This window comes from Scleropages formosus, chromosome 17 (assembly GCF_900964775.1).
Source record: "Scleropages formosus chromosome 17, fSclFor1.1, whole genome shotgun sequence".
Lineage (NCBI taxonomy): Eukaryota > Metazoa > Chordata > Actinopteri > Osteoglossiformes > Osteoglossidae > Scleropages > Scleropages formosus.
In genome coordinates this window covers 3,540,843-3,560,150 of record NC_041822.1, presented here as the reverse complement: position 1 = coordinate 3,560,150, position 19,308 = coordinate 3,540,843, and the positions used below count along the sequence as shown (strand labels likewise).

The following is a 19,308-nucleotide window of genomic DNA, read 5'->3' as shown; positions in this document are numbered from 1 at the left end:
GCCACCGAAGCGCTCCGGCGGGGAGCTGATGCCACCGCTGCTGCTCTCCCGTCGATGATCCTGCTTTCCGATGCGGAACCGGGAGAGACGCGTCACTGCGTGGCGCTTATTAACGCAAACTGAGCGTTGTAGTATTACAAGTAACACATGACGGTCTAAGTCGGGCCGCTCTGTCTGTGCACGTTAACCACATTAAGGCCGCGGTGATGTTAACGGACGCATCGCGGCTCCCTCTTCACCCCCCGCCATGCGGGTTTACGTAAGACGCCGCAGCGGTCGGTTGGCAGTTTAACGCCTTAAATTAATATGACACCAGAGAAGCGAAAATGAGCTGTGAGGAAACATGAGCCCGAGACTCGTGTCATCGGCCCCCAGTGTCGCTGAGTGTCACTTAGCGCTGCCGACGTGGACTCGCCGCAATCACCTGGACGGGTCGCCCGCTTTAACCGCCGCTGCGGGCCTCCGCTCGCGCGCCTGGAATCATGGGATTGAAATGAAATCGTCCTTCGTTTTTATTAACGTTGGCGGGAAGCACGTGCCGTGTCGTTTCGAGATCTTCCCATGAAGGTTCCCGCTTCGAAACACACTCCTGCTCCGGTACCTTTCATCCAGGCACTGTGCTTACCATGAATTGTACAATAAGAATACCCTGCTGTACAAATGGGCACAAATTGTGCTCAGAAACTGACAGCGCCAGAAAACTGACTTTAGCTGGTTGGCTTATTTCTTACCTTTTATTATGGGGACATTCTGTATGATTTTCTTCATATTGATGGGTTTTGTCTGGGGATAATACATTTACATGTATTTATTAAGCAGACACGTTTCTCCAAAGCAACTTCCAACAAACTCTATGTAGTGTTATCAGCCCACACACCAAATTTACCAAGATATCTTACACTGCTAGATTTGCTACTAACACTTGGTCACTCATCCATACCTCAGTGGAACACACACACTCTCTCTGCCACTCACACACTATGAGTGAACCTGAACAGCAAGTCTCTGGACTTATATATAATACAGAATACATACCCTTCAAACTGGAATTCTGCATTTCTGTAAGACTCTACATGCCTACACACACTCATTCGACTCAAGGAGTCTTAAAAGAACTAACAGATGTTGTGAGGAACAGAACCATTGTTTATTTCTTTGCAGTGCAAGACCAAGTTTCTCCTTGAAATACAAATCACTTATCATGTACTATTAACTTTACAGAGTGTGTGTGTGTGTCTGTGTGTGTGTCTGTGTGTGTGTGTGTATATATATATATATACGTACACTGGTACATCAGTCAGCACATCTTCAGAAATAACATGGCGTGAAAATCCAAGAAAAAAACCTGGAATGTGACCCATCAAAGGAAACGACTAACCCTTTCCACCTGCTAGTCAGACACAGTCCTTGTAGCATTAGTCAGGAGCAGTCAGGGTCTTGTGATTTTCCTCCTGCGAAGTGTGGCAGAATAAACCATATCCTTTGTTTTCAGTTTCCCTCTTGGAGGGATGTTTAAACTGTGATGTTCCTTGAACTTTTCCAAAGTTTGAATGTATGTCAAAGTTTTTTGTTTTTTTTTTTACTACCAACTGTGACATTTTTTTCAGTTTACATTTATTCATTTAGCTGACACTTGTCTCCAAAGCAACTGACAGTTTTAAGATACTTAAGAGTGATTTACCCTTTTAAAATACTGCAGGGAATTTTTTTGTTTTACTGGGACAATTTAGGGTAAGTCTATTGCTCAAGGGTCCTACAGCAGGAGGTACCATGTGAACCAACAACATTCAGATCCAAAGACAGCAGCTCTAACAGCTGTGCTGCCAGATAAATTTAGTCTCTGTATTTGTTTTTCCGAAATACATGGATCATAAATAGTAACGTTTTACGTCTGACACTTTTCTCCACACCAGCTTACAATATTAAGGTTACAATTATTTACCCAACTAGGTCATTTTTACTTGAGCAATTTAGAAGAAGTACCTTTCTCAAGAGTACTACAGTCAGAGGTGGGCATTAAACCTACAACCTTTAGAGCTAAAGGCTGTAGCACTAACCACTACGCTACCAGTTGTCATCGTTGTTTTTTGTTTGCTTTCTCTGAGGCCAGCACTTCGCCGTGTGGTACAAGCTGGGGAAACAGTAATTTCAATTTGGAAAGACCATAAATTGGTGCAGACTTGCGCTACATGTTGGCTTTAGTGTTTAGGGATCCATGTGATCTGAAGGCCTGTCTGCAGACATGCTTGTTGCAGTCCTTGTTCTTTGCAACCCCTGTCATACTCATATTTACCATCTGAATAATCTTTTTGTAATATGTTCTAAAATGCTGTTTCTGTGTTAGAGAGTAGTGCACTGTAAGAAAGGATATTTTATCAGTGCGCTGTCTGAGTTGTCCGGAGTCGCTGTTTCTCAGCCGTTGAGGGAATGATGCAGTGTTCAGTGCAGGGCCGTGGAGTCGGTACACAAAATGTTAGACTCCGACTCCAGTAATGCAGTAATTGCGTCCAACTCTGACTCCGCGGCACTGGTTTTGTGTTCGCTAGTGTGAAGCCCTAGCTGTGGGTTGAGTCTGCACTGTAATGTTCCTCATGTGAGCCTTGACGAAGAAAGGAAGGAAATTTTCCATGCTCTACTGCTTCCCTTTACACACTGCTCCCCTTTGTCCCAGAGGGGCTGTTTGCCATGGGATGACAGCATTCCACACACTGATCGCACACTTGGAGACCACATCAGCAGGGCTTGGACTGTGTATCACCATCCAGAGTGCTAAGGACTGCTTTCTTCCTCCCAGTGCTTTCCACAAGGTACAAATGTTCTAGAAGCAGTGGGTTGCATTGTGGTAATGCTTTTTTTTTGCAACATGAAAGGGACCGTGATCTATTTTGATCAAGCAAAATATCCAGCTGTACAAATCACATTCTGCTTTGGATAACCATGTTGTCAATATACTGTAATGATAGTCCAGTCATGCACCGCTTAACGACTGACTGCGTGTATGATGGTGGTCCCATCAGGTTATAATGGACCTGATTCCGATCGACTAGTGACGTCATAGCGCAGCGTGTTCCTCACGGGTTTGTAGTGGTGCTGATGTAAACAAATCTACTGTGCTGCCAGACATATAAAGTATAGCACATACAGTTATGTACAATACATAATACTTTATAATGACAATAAACACTTGTTACTTGTTTATGTGTTTACTATACTGTACGTTTTATCATTATTTTACAGGGTACTTTTTCTACTTATAAAAAAAGTTTACTGTAGATAAAAGTTTACTGTAAAACAGTATGCTGTGTTATGCTGGCAGCAGCATCATAAATCTCCTGTTTACCGCATCTCTTGACTGCATCGAGGCTATACCACCCAGGTTTGTACTAGTACACCCTATGATCGAGGCTGTACCATCTAGGTGTGTATAAGTACACTTTATGATCGAGGCTATACCATATATGTTTGTACAAGTACATTCTGTGATCGAGGCTATACCATCCAGGTTTGTATAAGTACACTCTGTGATCGAGGCTATACCATCTAGGTTTGTATAAGTACCCTCTATGATCGAGGCTATACTATACTATATTTGCACAGCGATGAAATCGCCTATCAACGCATTTCTCAGAACGTATCCTCGTCGTTATGCGGCACATGTCTATTTTCTCAGTCAAGGCAGGTGCGGAGAGAAGGGGTCGACTTTATTTTCAAGGTTGCTTTGCTGAAGAAGCAGCCATTTCTTGACTTGAAAATGAAAGGAGGCTCAGCCAACTGAACCGTGACAAACACACAGCATGCCCTGAGAGGCCAGGTTGATAAGCGATGTCTGATTCCCTCCCTCTCCATGTTACGCTTGCCTGTGAAGTATGAGACCTCCGTTCATCATGTCTTGCTTGCGCTCTCTTGTCCTTTTTCTACATCCTTCCCCATTTCTTTCTAACTCTCCTTCTGTCCCTCCTTCCCTCCTGCTTTCATCAGTCCCACGCTTCTGACAGCTCCCATCTCAGGAAAAATAGCATTAATGGTTTGTTATCCTTTTGGTGCTTTGCAGCCTGCCACAGCAATTTTGAAAGCCCATGGGGGTTTGCCGGTACAGTGTTTCAGCTCTGTTCCAGCTGAGTCCGGATGATGCTGATACCCCCCTCCCCATCAATCCCTTGCTTCCTGCCGAAGAGATGGATGAGTTGGGAGAGCACAACTGTGCCTGTTACCAGTCCAGTGAATCGGTGTCCCTGCCAACTCCGACATCCCATCGGTTAACAAAACCAGTGCACTGTCCTCGACCGGCTGCTGCTTCTAAACATACTCATCCCTGACAAAATGCAACAGAAAGCCTCACGTGAAGTTCTGATCCGTTTTATTTTCCGTCTCATTACCTATGCATGGAACGTACTGTTTAATGCTGCTTCAGTGCTATACTTGCATGCTGTGCAGCATAGCAGGCAGTCTTTCTGATGCACCAGTTTAAAGGGAAAAACATTTCAACAGGCCTCAAAGTGCAGAATGTCCCCAAAACTGAAAGAGCCATTCGTGCACATGCACATCACGCATGCCTTTTTGGTGATAATGAAATCGTGCTTTCGCTTTTCGTCAGCTACAAAACCTAACACTCGCTCTGTTCTTAGACGCTCGCCATGGACAGCGACGTTGGGGTATTGCAATGTATTTGGCGTTAGAGTGCAGTTTTTCTTTGGTGTGCATTCTTGGTGATGCTTCTGTACTCCCGTTGTCAGTAACCACGTTAAACTGTCGGCACTTCCGCGTTGATCGTCAGCAGTGTGTTGAGCTGCTATTTGATTTCGTAAATCATAATCTGTCTTTGTCCTTTAATCAGTTTGTGTGTATTCCCTTGGCTCAGTATATCCACTTAGCCGTAAGTATCACCACCCTTGTACTCTCTCCGTTTTAAGCTCCTAAAGGAAGGTTTAAGGTTTTGGTAAGGTACTAATTGTTGTATTCTCAAATAACTTCATAGTAATAACACGTGAACGCAGAATTAGCTGTAAATAATATGCTAGGAGGCATCATTGTTACCTGCTGTGCCACTGTGCCAATAATTGCAAAGAGGAAAATGGCAGAATTTACTGGCAACATTTTTGTCTTTTGGCAAAAAACTTTTATCCTCTCTCTGAACGTCCAAGTATTTCTTGAATTAGACATTTTAGATTTTTTTGTGTAACTGTGCCTTAGATTGTCATCTTTTTATTTCAGTCTTGTCTTTTACCTTATTTCTTTCAAGGTTAAGAGCTTGGAGTGGGAGTTAAATAGGTTCAGTGAAGATAATAAATTGAATCCGGCTCTCTAGAACCCCAGTTGAATATTCACATGCATGGTTGTGCCAGTTTCCTTTGAAACCTTTAATGTCATCATTTGCTTTTTGGCTGTACACTGTAGAAACTGGCACCAATGCTGTGATTGTTTCCCTGGAGGACAGGGCAGATGCTCCTCTCCAGCACTCCTTGAAAGTTCTCCTAGGTTCTTCTACATGCAACACTGTCAGAGGGTTTACTTTATCAAGTCACAAACTGCTGGGTAATTTTACTGGAGCACTTCAGAGTAAGTACTTTGCTTAAGGGTACTACAGCTAGAGGTGAGATTTGAACCTCCAGCCTTTGGGTCCAAAGGCAGCAGTTCTAACCAGTACACTAACAGCTGCCTGTGGACCATCTCCGAGTATGTCAGAAGTCATCCGTGATTTTGACTGAGATTTAAAATATTTTCCTCATATTTCAAAATACTGTATGTATTTTGGGGCGCGGTGGCGCAGCGGGTTGGACCTGGTCCTGCTCTCTGGTGGGTCTGGGGTTCGAGTCCCGCTTGGGGTGCCTTGTGATGGACTGGCGTCCCGTCCTGGGTGTGTCCCCTCCCCCTCCGGCCTTCCACCCTCTGTTGCCGGGTAGGCTCCGGTTCCCCGCGACCCCATATGGGACTAGCGGTTCCGGAAATGTGTGTGTGTGTGTGTGTGTGTGTGTGTGTGTGTGTGTGTGTGTGTGTGTGTGTGTGTGTGTGTATTTTCTATAGCAAATTCTTTTTTTTGAGGAGGGAGCGAGCATGTTGCTTTGCAGCATTGCTTTATTTGCCTCTCTGATTTTTGAGCCTCTTATCTAGATGTTGATTGTGATGGTTTCCTGTTTAGGGAAATGCAAACCAATGCACGCATCCATGACTGCGTCTCTATACAAAGTGCCCCTGCGATCCACAGAGGAGTTTCCAAGTCCATTTTAACATCGTGACTCTTGCTAATGGCCTCCCTTTAAGGGCCTGGGATGGGGGGGTGGGGGTATCATACATTCTCTGGGGGAAACAGCCTGCAATTCGCTGCCTGATTGCTGAGCGGAACTGCGTAAAGCTGGTGTCTCTGGCAGTCGCTCGCATTCGCTCAAAAGCGCCGTCAAAAATACTTTTCTTTATGGTCACAGCTGAGGTCTCCTGCAAACACTGTAAATAAAGTAGGGTTATCACTATTCATTATTTTGGTAATTGAGTAATCGGACAATTCTTTTGGCGAGTAATCGAGTCTTACTATCGATTATTTTGGTAATCGAGTAATCAGACGATAATTTTGGTGAGTACTCGAGTAATTGTTTTTTAGTCAGAAAAATGGAATCAAGTGAACAATAACATATCATGCTTTGCATTTCAAAATTGAAAATAAAGCCATGGTTCATTTTTGTACGGGTTATGATTCCTTGATTTGTGTGATTAGTAACCATCAAACAAGATGAGCTAAGTTAAATAAAGATTATTATTACTACGCACAGGGTAATATTTCCATGTGAGTGACCGCCTTGTGTGGTGCTGGACATCACCAAGGCCTGGGTTTTGAATGGAAATTTCTGTTCATGTTAGGTTTTAGAGTGGCACAATGGGCAGTGGGTCGTGTGGCTGTCACTGTATCCGGTCTGTTTGGGTGTAGGTTCAAATCCAGCTCAGGCTCTTCCTCTGTCTGTGTGGGTTTTCTATAGGTGCTCTGCTTTCTTTCTGCAGGCCAGGGCCACGTGTTTCTGGGGAACTGGTCACTCTGCGCTGTTTGTAGTGTGTGTGTGTGTGAGTGACTGCGTTTATTTCTAATCTGCAGAGGACTGGTGTTCCATCCAAGGTGTAGCCTCAACTAGCCTGGCATCCAGTGCTTCTGGGATGGACTCTGAACCGCTGCGACCCTCGCTTGGTCAAGTGGTTAATGAAAGCGAGCGATACTGAGTGTTACGTGTTTCTAAGTGTGAGTTGATTGCTTGTTATATGCATTTTATTACACAAAATAAATTTGCTGTTAAATCCGAATTGTCGTAAAAGGAGCGTTTGTTATACAGGGTATTTTTTCTTCAGAGCTGTGTATTAACCTTAAGCAATATAAAATTCCATGGTTCATTTTTTGTTGGATAATAAAGAAGCAAAGAAAGTTGCATCAGGAATGTAAAATAAATGTTTTTATTGAGAAGGTGAGAATCTGGTTGCATTGTGGTCTTCACACATGAACTTCATGCTGTGGATTTTCTGTGGAAGCAGAAAAGCTTTAAGACATGCAAATGAAATTTAGATGAAGGCAGCCGGCAGTTCGTTAAAGCAAGTGACAGCTCTTTTGTTGGGTTCGAAGAATTTTAAACCGTTTTTTTCCATTGTAAATGAAAAATGAATGAATGCAGTTTTAAAGGTACGGAAAAATGTACAGAAAATGAAATCGATTAATTGCATCTTAAATTAGTTGAATTTGTCATCCGCAGCAGTAACTTTTTGGATTATATTCGAAGCCAAGGTTCCTCAGACTGGTGAGAGATAGAAGCTGGTGCACATCCACATGTTCTGGCTGGATTGGCTGTATAACAGTCTGAGATGATGTTTGGGTGCATAGAGGGCTTAGTTAGAAAAGAGCAATCCGCAAAATGTTTAATAGCACACTACTCTTTTTTTTACCATGACATGTTTATGAATGCTTCAAAATCTATTGCCTGTATTCTTTGAGATTACAGTACAGTAGTTCCCTCTTATCTGCGGGGGATATGTTCCAAGACCCCCAGCGGATGCCTGAAACCGTGGATAGTACCGAACCCTGTATGTACTATGATTTTTCCTATGCAGAAGAAGAAGAAAGAAAACTAAACACCAATGCCCAGGTCCTCATAAGTATTGATTTTTTTAACATAGTTTTTTCTTTTTTTTTTTTTTTAAAAAAAAAAAGAGAATTACTTGAACACAAGCAATGCCATACCATGATAGTCAATTTGTGAGACAGCTACTAAGTGACTAATGGGTAGGTAGCGTATACAGTGTGGATATGCTGGACAAAAGGATTATTCACATCCCAGGCGGTACAGCATTAGCTTTCATCACGCTACTCAGAATGGTGTGCAATTTACATTTATATTTATTCACTTAGCAGATGCCTTTGTCCAAAGTGACTTTGGGACAGATACTATGTAGTGTTACCATCCCACACACCTTATTCACTGCGGTGACTTACACTGCTAGATACACTACTTACAAGGGGTTACTCATCCATGCATCAGTGAAACACTCACACACTATGGGGGAACCTGAACAGCAGGTCTTTGGCCTGTGGGAGGAAACCAGAGCACCCAGAGGAAACCCACACAGACACGGAGGAAACATGCAAACTCCACACAGACTGAGCGGGGATCAAACCCACATTCTCTCGCACCACCCAGGTGCTGTGAGACAGCAGCGCTACTCACTGTGCCACCACGCCACCACATATATGAATTGTTTATTTCTGGAATTTTCCACGTAATATTTTAAGGGTAACTGAAACTGCGGAAGGCGAACCTGCGGATAAGGGGGGACCACTCTATTAGCAGATACAGAACTGAAAAGCACAGTAGAAACAGTACATTGTTTGACATAGTCTTGGGACTTGAGTTTTGAGGCCGCAACTCTTATTTCCTAAGTGACCCTTTTACAAATGGAATTATTTTCTCTTATCAGGGTTCAATATTCAATACGTGATTTGTGTTTCTCAGCACAGACATCCTTGCAGTCACATGACTTTCCCCATCCTGAGGTGGCTTATTGTCAGGCTTTAGCAGGCTGGTCACGTCCCTGCTGCTGTCCTCTGGGTACTGCCACCCTCTCTCCTGGGTCACGCATTGTGCCACAGCGAACAGACAAAGACTTTGCAAACAAAGGCTGGTAGGCAGAAACGAACCCTTTAAAATCCCATTTACATTTTTGTGCCTGGGTTCTAAGTTCAGCAAAAAAAGTACGTATTTTTTAGTCTCCTGCTTCCTGTATCTTTTCTAAACACCTTTAAGAAATGATTGAGAAAATAACATGCCTTCTGTAAAATATTATGGTGAGCTGTTTGTTATTTGAACCATGAATTTAGTTGCATATATAATAATATAATGTGAACTCATTTCTTCATTTACCTGATGCTTCTTCAAAGAGAGTTACAGTGTTGCACTACTTACAGTGATTTACCCCTTTCCATAGGTGGGTAATTTTCGCTGGCACAGTTCAGGATAAATATCCTCCTCAAGGGTGCTGCAATAGGAGTGACATTCATACCTGAATCATTGGAGTGGAAGATGGCAGTTCCAACCACTATGCTATCTGCTGCCAGGGCAGGCATGCGACTCACTTTCGGTGTGGGAGTTACACACTGCACACCGGCCCTCAGTGCTACCTGATGTAGCCGTCATGCCACCATAAAACAAAATAGGCTTTTCCAGATGATAGATGCATGAAAAGAAAACCAGTAATGTTGAAAGATCAGCTGTAAACTATTTTAATTTCTTAATATAATAACCTGATTTCACTTGTATCATATTACTTCACATGGTCTTTTTCTCGGGAAAATCTTGACAAAGTCTCACACACACATTGACTGAAACCGCTTGTCCCATGCGGAGTCGCGGCGAGCCAGAGCCTAACCCGGCAGCACAGGGCGTGAGGCTGGAGGGAGAGGGGACGCACCCAAGGCGGGACGCCAGGCTGTCACAAGACTTGAACCCCAGACCCGCCAGAGAGCAGGACCCAGTCAAACCTGCCGCGTCACCATGCCCCCCCCACCCCGACAAAGTCCTTCTCAAATAAAAAAACATAAGTAGTTGCCTCAGAAGCCCATTGGGACTCTGTCACTAGTCATTGTACAGCATCTCAAGAATCTCTTTATCTTCTGAGTATCGGTGCTTCCAAGTTCTGCACAGTTCCTTTTAAGGTTTGGGGCAAGTGCTGTGGAGTAGAATTCAACTCATGGTTTTCGTGGAAAGAGAGGCTGCGAAAGTTGTTTTTTTGTCTTTGAATTGCAAACATTCACACTCGGTACACTCAAACCTGGAGCTGGATTCAAACCTACACCTAAATAAGCACTAGAGCTGGGATGCATCATTGTCACCTGCAGTCCTACTGTGCCAATAATTGCAAAAAGGAAAATGGCAGCTAGATTTTTATTTGCATTTTCATTTACGACATTTACATTTATTCATTTAGCAGATGCTTTTTTCTAAAGCGACGTTCAACAAGCTCTCTGTAGTATTATGAGCCCACACGCTTCGTTCACCAAGGTGACTTACACTGCTAGATACACTACATACAATGGCAACTCCAGCCTTTCCTCTGGCCTTTATCAGAATCAGAATCAGCACGAGCTTTACTGCCAAGTATGTACACACATACAAGGAATTTGTCCTGGTGACAGAAACTTCCACAGCACAGACAGAATGACAGTGACAAGACACAGATGAGAAGATAGAATATGTGAATAAAGGATTAAAAAATATAAAGTACACAATATACAAAAAAATAGTCACTAGACATTATATGTATGTTCTATACAAATGCAAGGGAATGTGAGTAAGACATATGATGTGATAAATAGATATAAATATAAACAGCGTTATGTATTGCACTGGTTTACTCTCTAGGGGGGATTTAGCTGTTCAGGAGGTAGATGGCCTGAGGAAAGAAACTTTTCTTGTGCCTGGCTGTCCTGGTGCTCAGTGCTCTGTAGCGCCGGCCAGATGGCAAAGGTTCGAAGAGGAAGTGGCCTGGATGCGAGGGGTCTACAATGATTTTGCTAGCCCTTTTACTGACTCTGGACGAGTACAGTTTTTGGAGAGCTGGGGGGGATGTGCCGATGATTCCTCCAGCAGTCCGAACTATCCGCTGTAACCTTCTGATGTCTGATTTCGTAGCTGAGCCGAACCAGACAGTTATAGAAGTGCAGAGGACAGACTCGATGACTGCGGAGTAGAATTGCATCAGTAGCTCCTGTGGCAGGTTGAACTTCCTCAGCTGGCGAAGGAAGTGGTTATACTTTACACAGTAAATCCTCAAATTAACTGACCACAAGAGGAGCAAATAATTCATGATTTTCTTTTTAATTGACCAGTTCTCTGAAGGATGAGTAATGAACCGAGCGGGGATCCACTGAGCATGTCGTGTTTATTGTGAACAACTTTCTAAAACTGCGCAATGTTGCCAAAATGCACAAACATACTTGAAAAACCATCAGTTAAATTTTTTCCCAGTGATTGCTCTGCCTTCTCTGCAATCATTCAATTAAATAACACACCCTATATGCCCAACAGACACTGCTGTGGAATCATTTTTCTCATAAGGCCCCACTCTGTCATGATAGACCTTCTCTTAGTGATTTTAACTTAACTTTGAACAGAAGGGCATTTTTCATTTGAAGGAAGGGTGGATTTGATCAGAAATCTCTCTGGGTGTGTCTTTTCTCTCGCTGAAATCCCAACCAGTTTTGAAAATAACGGTACAGCATTGAGGAAATAATGTCTTTTCATGATACTGTGGACACTTGGGCTTCAGAAACCTGTTTGGAATATTTTTCTTCCAGCAGACCAGTGTGTGTCTTTTTTGATTTTCTAGCAAAATCTGGAATTCAGGTTTTCCCAGTAGGGTGGTTTGTATAAGCAAGAAAATAGCTCTGTGTAAGGGATTGAAAAAAGGTAACAGTAAGTGTGGCTCAAAATGTGTCTGTCACAGAATACTTTGTACGTGTGTGTGTGTGTGCGTGTGCGCAGTTTTTTTTTTTTTTCTTTTCTTTCACGTGCATACTTGCTGCTCACACAGTGCTCGTTTTTGGGCTGAATGGAGCTCGTTCTCAGCTTCGCAGGCCACATGTTTCCAGAGCAGAGGGAGGCTTGGCGCGGTTTCCTCTTTCCCAGCCAAGGAAGGAGTCAATTCTGGCAGTCCCTTCCAGGGGCAGACAGCGGGAGACCCCACCCTTGTTCCTTGGAAACAGTGTCTGACGGTGTGGTCATGCCTGTTTCCTTCCGTTTTGCTGTCCTGCCCAAAATGTTGGACCTTTCTCACAGGAAACTACACATCAGCATTACAGCAGCTGTCACTGTTTGAGGACAAAATGGCGGAAACTAATTCTACAGTAATCTCCAAATTTACATTGACTAATTTCATAGACTGCAACAGACGGAGGCGGACCCAGGTCGGTGCACGGCTACCGCCGGTGTTTATTTACAGAAGTGCACAGGAGAAGACAAAGGGGGAGGGAACAGGGGAACCGGGAACGGATGGGTTGGGGCAGCGATCCGGGGACGGCTGTGTCGTCCGGGGGATCGGGCCTTAGGGCGTGCCTGTGCTTGGGGACAGGGTTTGTGTCGGTCAGGGTCTCTTGGGGTTTGTGTCTCTCTCTCTCCTCTCTCTTTCTTCACTGGCAGGTCCGGGGGAAGAAATAGAGACAGCAATCAGTCCCAGCTGCGACTGTCTTACCTTGGGCTCTGCCCCCCTTCCCCACCGCCTCGGCTTGCTACATAGACGTTTCCTCCGAAGTGACTTCCCATGGACTCTATGTAGTGTTATCAGCCCACACACCTTATTCACCGCAGTGACTTACACTGCTAGACACACTACTTACACTGGGTCACTCATCCATACATCAGTGGAACACACACACTCTCTCCCTGTGTCACTCATACACTATGGGGGAACCTGAACAGCATGCCTTTGGACTGTGGGAGGAAACCAGAGCACCCGGAGGAAACTCGCAGAGACATGGGGAGAACAAGCAAACTCCACACAGACATAATAAAATGAAACACGTAAAATTAGATGTTGAATGTCTACATGGAGATTACGTTTTTTGTGTTCTGACATGACCTTAACTGGATAAGCAGATACTGAATATTGAATCATGATAGATTGATTGATTCATATCTTAAGACATGGAATCTGAACTGAAATAATTATTTTTTATAATATTCATGCTCTCATGGTGGTGCCTCTGAGAATTTAGTCTTGGTTCAAAGACGACAGCTTTCCTTTCTTTTTATATATCGGTGCTCTGTCAAGTAAAATATCTCTTAATATTGTTCTAGGAACTAAAAGTGGCCACATGTGGACAAGTTTTGCCTGAGATTTACAATGATTTTTGTCGTCTTATTTGGGGTGTGTCTGAAAATGTATGTGATTTTTGCCTGCTCTTTGGTACTTTTGTCTGCATTTCTGAGATTGCCTCTGTGTGTGTGTGTGTGTGTGTGTGTGTGTGTGTGTGTGTGTGTGTGCGTGCGTGCACGCGCTCACAGGCCCCGTCCCTATCCGCGAATAGTTGGGCAGGCCGACAGAAGCTTTCTGTCTTAGCTCTTATGTAACTCCCTCCCATCCCCCCCCAGTGGCTGAGAAACTGAAAGCAAACAACATGGCTGCACAACTCGAGACTTGTTAGTCCTTTTCTTTCTGAGATCAATTTCAGGAAAAAGTGGCGCCTTTGCGACATGATGGATGTCTCAAGGTCTTCAGCTATGTCTTCTGTGATGATGGCTTTTGGGAGTTGCAGACTGACTTTAAGGTTCAGAAATGAGGTCACAAGGGGTTTAGAGAATGGTGATAGTGCTAGATTGGTATGGTCTACTGTAGTTCTTCTCACAGAAAAAAAAGATTTTATGAAGTACTGTAGTGATCATGTCTCTGAAGAATTATACCAAGTCTGATATCCACACTAGTAATTTCGAATAATTCAGTTGTTTGGCTGATTTTAGCTGTATGTCTATGTTTCTGTGTGTGTGTGTGTGTGTGTGTGTGTGTGTGTGCGCACGCTCATAAAATTAAAAAAAAAAAACAAAATACACACACACACACACATTTTCAGAACCGCTTGTCCCATACGGGGTCACGGGGAACCGGAGCCAACCCGGTAACACAGGGCGTAAGGCCGGAGGGGGAAGGGGACACACCCAGGACGGGACGCCAGTCCGTCTCAAGGCACCCCAAGCGGGACTCGAACCCCAGACCCACTGGAGAGCAGGACTGTGGTCCAACCCACTGCGCTATAAAATTAAAAAAAAAAAAAAAACAAAATACATTTGTAATTTTATGAAATATGTGCAGTATTAAAATAGTTTGACATTTTATAGCCAAAGCTTTATGAGCCATAGAAGCTTCAGTTTCTGTTTGGTTTCTTGAGAAGATTGAGAACATAATGATAGTGTAAATAACGTGGCAGGATATTTATGTTGGCAGTTTTCTCATCGTAATAAATGAATGGTTTCTCTTGATTTATGGCTTTTTGAAGTTTCTGGGTAGATCGTGGTACATGTTTACAGTGTGTGTTTAAGTGTGTGTTCTGGATTTTGGTTTCCTGTTTAATATATGCCATCAGTGTGGCTGGAAAGAAGAGGACAGCCTTGAAGATTCCTTTTCTTGCTTGTTTGCACTACCTTAAATTTAGCAATACAGAAATCTTTTTTTTCTTTCACTATAGTGCGGTGTAGCATGCCGGGGTGGTCTGAGGGGGGGGGCGGACCCGGGGATGGAATGACAGCAGCTGAACTTAATCAATGCCCCTATTTCTTTCCCTGGCCCGGCCAGTGAGAGAGAGAGCGACTGAGAAACCGATGCCGGAGACGACCCCGAGACGTCGGCGAATCAGGGCACGACCCCGACCCCGAACGCAACCCTCCCTTCCGAGTGCCCCCACGACCTACCAGTTCCCTGTGCCCCCATTTCCCCCCTTTCCCCTGTCTGTTGACCCACACGACTCTGAATAAACCCCCCTTTCTCGCAACCCTCGTGACTGTGCCGGCGCTTCTTCCTTACATGCATGTCTAATTTTTTTCTGTGAATTGTGTAAAGGGACTATAATGGAACATTTAAAGTTGCGTTTACAGAACATGTACAGAACGCGGGACAGCCGGCCCTTTAGCACACTACAAAAGATTTCACAGAATATTAAGTTTGTAATCACATTTAGTGTGTCGGATGTGTATGGTTAAGGGATCGGCTAAGAATAACCTTGTTCATAGCAATTAATATGGGAGTCACACTTGTAATCCACAGATGGATGCACTTAAGGATGTGCTGGGATGCTGCGGGCATCGACTTGTTTTCACTAAGTCTGCAGCAATCCATGCACACAGTGTGTTGGCTTGTCCAGACAGCAAAGTCAGATGGACTGTAAAAATGTCTGGGATGGTGTAAGAGGCCAAAAACTGGGATTATATCCTGTTTTGTGTTGTACAGCTCTTAGGAAAACTCCAGAAAGATTCCAAGTGGCCTTGCTCTTTTGCTTACAGTCACCATTGGGCCCTGTTGGCTAATTGCGAACTGATTTGTTTCAAAATCGAAAGTTGCTTTTAACAGGGCAAGAGGAGACTTCAGTCAATAAAAAAATGGAAAATAACTGAAAATGAATCGCTTGAAAATTTGTAACATGAGGAGCCCCTTCTTAGGTGACGTACTAGGAAAAACATGGCAGCAATAGACACAAAAAAGATATGCTGTTAAATTTAGGTTACCTTCCACCAAAAGGGTTAGTGTCACTCTGAAGTAATGTAGTAATTTGCAGTAGAGCTTGATTGTTGTCTCTGCTTTAGTATGTTAACTTTGCCACTCTTTCACTTGGTGGCTACTTCACTTGGTCTTGCAAGTTTGGGTCCCTTTCTCTGTGTTAGTGTATACTCCAGATCAAACCTTTTCTGGAAGCTCCATCACTCTATAAAAGGTCTGCTCTGGAATTACAAAAAGGGTCCTGTCTTTTAAAAGGACCAAAAAGCGGGGCTTCTGGAGTTCGAAAGATGTTTTGGAGTGCCAGTCGCTGTGTCTTACTGCCAATTACTGCCTTCCTGTGTGTTGAAGGGATTATGAAGCTAAAAAGACGAGAAGGTTTTCTATGACGCTTTGCTGTCCTACAAAACAGCTTTGGAACATAGCAGTTGATTGAAGAGAGAAAACAGTTGAAAACAAGATCTTGAACACAAAAAGTCACAGCAACAGATACAGCACACTTACAAGATAGAGAGGTGAAGAAGAGTGTCAAAAGAGATGAGATTATTTGTGGAGGAACTGGAAAAAGAGCTGACTAGGCAGTTGGGTGAGGAGAAATGAACACTGTTTACAAGATCACTGAAAAGCTCTGTGGTAGAAACAGCAAGCAGTCTACCCCTGTAAAAATAAATATGGAAACAACCTTAAAACAGAGCATGAACAAGCAGCAAGATGGGAACAACATTTCTGTGAAGCATTAAGTAGACCAGAACCAGAAGACCCTGCAAATTGACCATCAGCTCAAGATGATTTGGACATTGATCCCGGTCCCCCAACAGAAGCTGAAGTCAAACGTGCCATTAGAGTTAAAACATGGAAAAGCCTGTGGCACTGACAGCATTCATGCAGAGATGCTAAAGGCCAACCTAAATACTTCAACAAATATACTCACAGACCTCTTCCGAAATATATGGGAAAAAGATGCAATCCCTGATAACTGGTCTAAGGGACTTATTGTCAAACTTCCACAGAAAGAAAACCTGTAAGTTTGTGATTACTGGCGAGGCATCACACTGCTAACAGAGTGGTTCCCTGTAGAATCAAGTGTACGCCCAGGCCGCAACGCTTCTCCAATTCTATCCCTAGTTGGACTGGTTCATGCGGGGGACAACAGCTGACAGTCCAGGTATCCAGTGGGCTTCGTTCTCTCAACTAGAAGACCTAAATTTTGCAGATGATCTGGCTGTACTCTCCTCCAAGCATGTACACCTGCAATAAAAGACTGATGGGCTGAATAGATATGTCAAAAAGACTGGTCTAAATATCACTGTCTCCAAGACTAAAGTCATGTCCATCAACCGTATTATAAATACACCAGTGATGGTAAATGGTGCCCCACTTGAAAAGGTGGATGAATTTACTTATCTGGGAAGTCTGGTCAATTCTGATAATGCTGTCAGCAAAGATACTGGTGCATGCCCTGGCAAACCCCGAAATGCCTTCAATATACTCCAGCCCATCTGGGGGCCCAAACAGTACAGCTTTACGAACTAAAGTCAGAATTTATAACAGCAACGTAAAGTTTGTCTTGTTATATGGCTCTGAATTTTGGAGAGTGGTCCACAGTGACATGAAGAAACTGGAGACATTCCAAGATAACTGCCTCAGAAGAATTTGTGGTATGTTCTGACCAGTAAAGATATCTGATGAAGAACTCTATAAGAACACAAAATGCTATAGTGTGGTTCAAGAGATAAAGTGTCAGCAGATGCGATGGCTTGGGCCCGTACTAACAATGGACCAGCAACATTTCCCAAAGGGTGCCCTCAGATGGACATCAGCAAGAAGAAGAAAAGGCGGAATGCCAAGAACTACTTGAAGGACTGTAATATCTGAGCAAAAGGACAATATTACATTAAGAGAGGCAAAGCGTTGCAAATGATAAGGAGAGATGGCAAATTTGTTGAGGGACCCAGACAGCTGTATATATCATATAATTCCAATGTGAATAGTTTGTTTTTGGTCATAGTACATTAGGCTTATTTTAAGCAGACTGTATTGTGGCTGAAGACACATCAGTAGTACGTCTCAAGATGGGCCTTTTGAACCCTTGGCTTCTCCAAAGCAGATTTCACTAATTTCCCCATTTACACAGCTGCATAATTTTAGTGTAACAACTCAAAGTACCTTGCTCAGGGTTATTATAGCCAGAGGTGGGACACAGACTTGCAAAGTCTAACTCCAGAAGTAGCATCTCCAAGCACTACACTCTGCTGCCCTGCCGTAGTCATAATAGTCATAGGTATTTAATGTCACTGTACGTGTGAGTCCACTGATTTGCTAGTTTTCCCCATCCCTCAAAAATAAATCTGACGATGTCTGTGGTTCAGTTAAGAGAAGAGTGCAACTTCCCATGGTATGTGGTGCTCCAATAATGGATTATACAGAAAAAAAACACAAGGAGAATACACAAAGGTAGACGTTACACAAATAAAATACAAAGTAATAGAAGACAAACTGTAAAACATTTTAAATTTAAATAATCCTGTAAAGTCAATCTGGTAAAGCCTCATTTACTCACACACACACACACACACACATTTTCGGAACCGCGGGTCCCATACGGGGTCGCGGGAAACTGGAGCCTAACCCGGCAACTCAGGGCATAAGGCTGGAGGGGGAGGGGACACACCCAGGACGGGCCTCATTTACTCAGGTACTTAAAATTGTTTTACTCTAGTTACTGAGCATTTATGTGAAAGCTTTTGTAAAAACATCATAAAAAATATTATTTCTCAACTGGTTGTTAAGCTTATGGAGTTGCAGTATTTGTTTAGAGTGAAGGGCATTAATATGTGTGTGGAAGGGGGTGGGTCTGGGACGCCAGACTGCACTGTGGGGCCTTCTGGAGGTATCGTGGGCCCAATTCAACAAAGCCGATGAAGGGAGGTGCCCACTTGACAACCTTGATGACATACTCATGTTGGTACCCTGTGGTTGTGTTGGTAGGTTGGTTGGTTGGTTGGTTGGTTAGTTAGAGAAGGAAGGTAAGCTTCTTGGTCTCGAGTCATGGAGATATATGTTGGCAGTGCTGAAGGTTGTTCTCTATGGCTTCATGGTGATGTTGGTTGGACTGGGTCTTTGTGTACAACTGCTGTAATATACTCATGGCATATGACATCTTGTCCTTTGTATCTTGAATGTTGTGTGTTGTGTGGAATTTAGAACCATATGGAGGATTGTGAGGACCTGAGCACTCAACCTGGGCTCTAGGCCATTAACAGCCTCACAGCGCTCACCTGTTGTCCAACGCTTAGGTTTACACTACGTTTATACTGAAACCGAACGTGAATGTGATGTAGAAAGATCTGGAGATAGAAACTGAGCAGCAATTTAAAGACAGGGAGAACACCTTTGTCATATTTCCATCCTTGTAGGTAGATTATGTAAGACGATTATGTTGTCGCAGCTCCTACTTCCTGTACAAACATCAGGAGTGGCTGGGAAACAACACACTTATGTGGTAGGGTGTGTGAGGGCTCCTTGCTATCTCCTATCAGCATGTTTCCTCACTTCTGTCCCCTGGTGTGGGAAGGCCAACACCAGCTAAGG

General features: G+C 43.6%; 1 protein-coding gene across 4 annotated transcripts in view; it reads left to right on the top strand.

Moving 5' to 3' along the window:
- rusc2 (RUN and SH3 domain containing 2) overlaps positions 1-19,308 on the top strand; it is a 43,444-nt gene that overhangs the window by 912 nt on the left and 23,224 nt on the right. The window contains exon 2 of one of the 4 annotated variants that reach the window (XM_018760051.2): positions 2,672-2,807. The exons of the other annotated variants lie outside the window; for them this stretch is intronic. The gene's annotated coding sequence lies outside the window, so the exon portion shown is untranslated. The remainder of the gene's footprint in view (positions 1-2,671; positions 2,808-19,308) is intronic. 4 annotated transcript variants of the gene reach the window in all.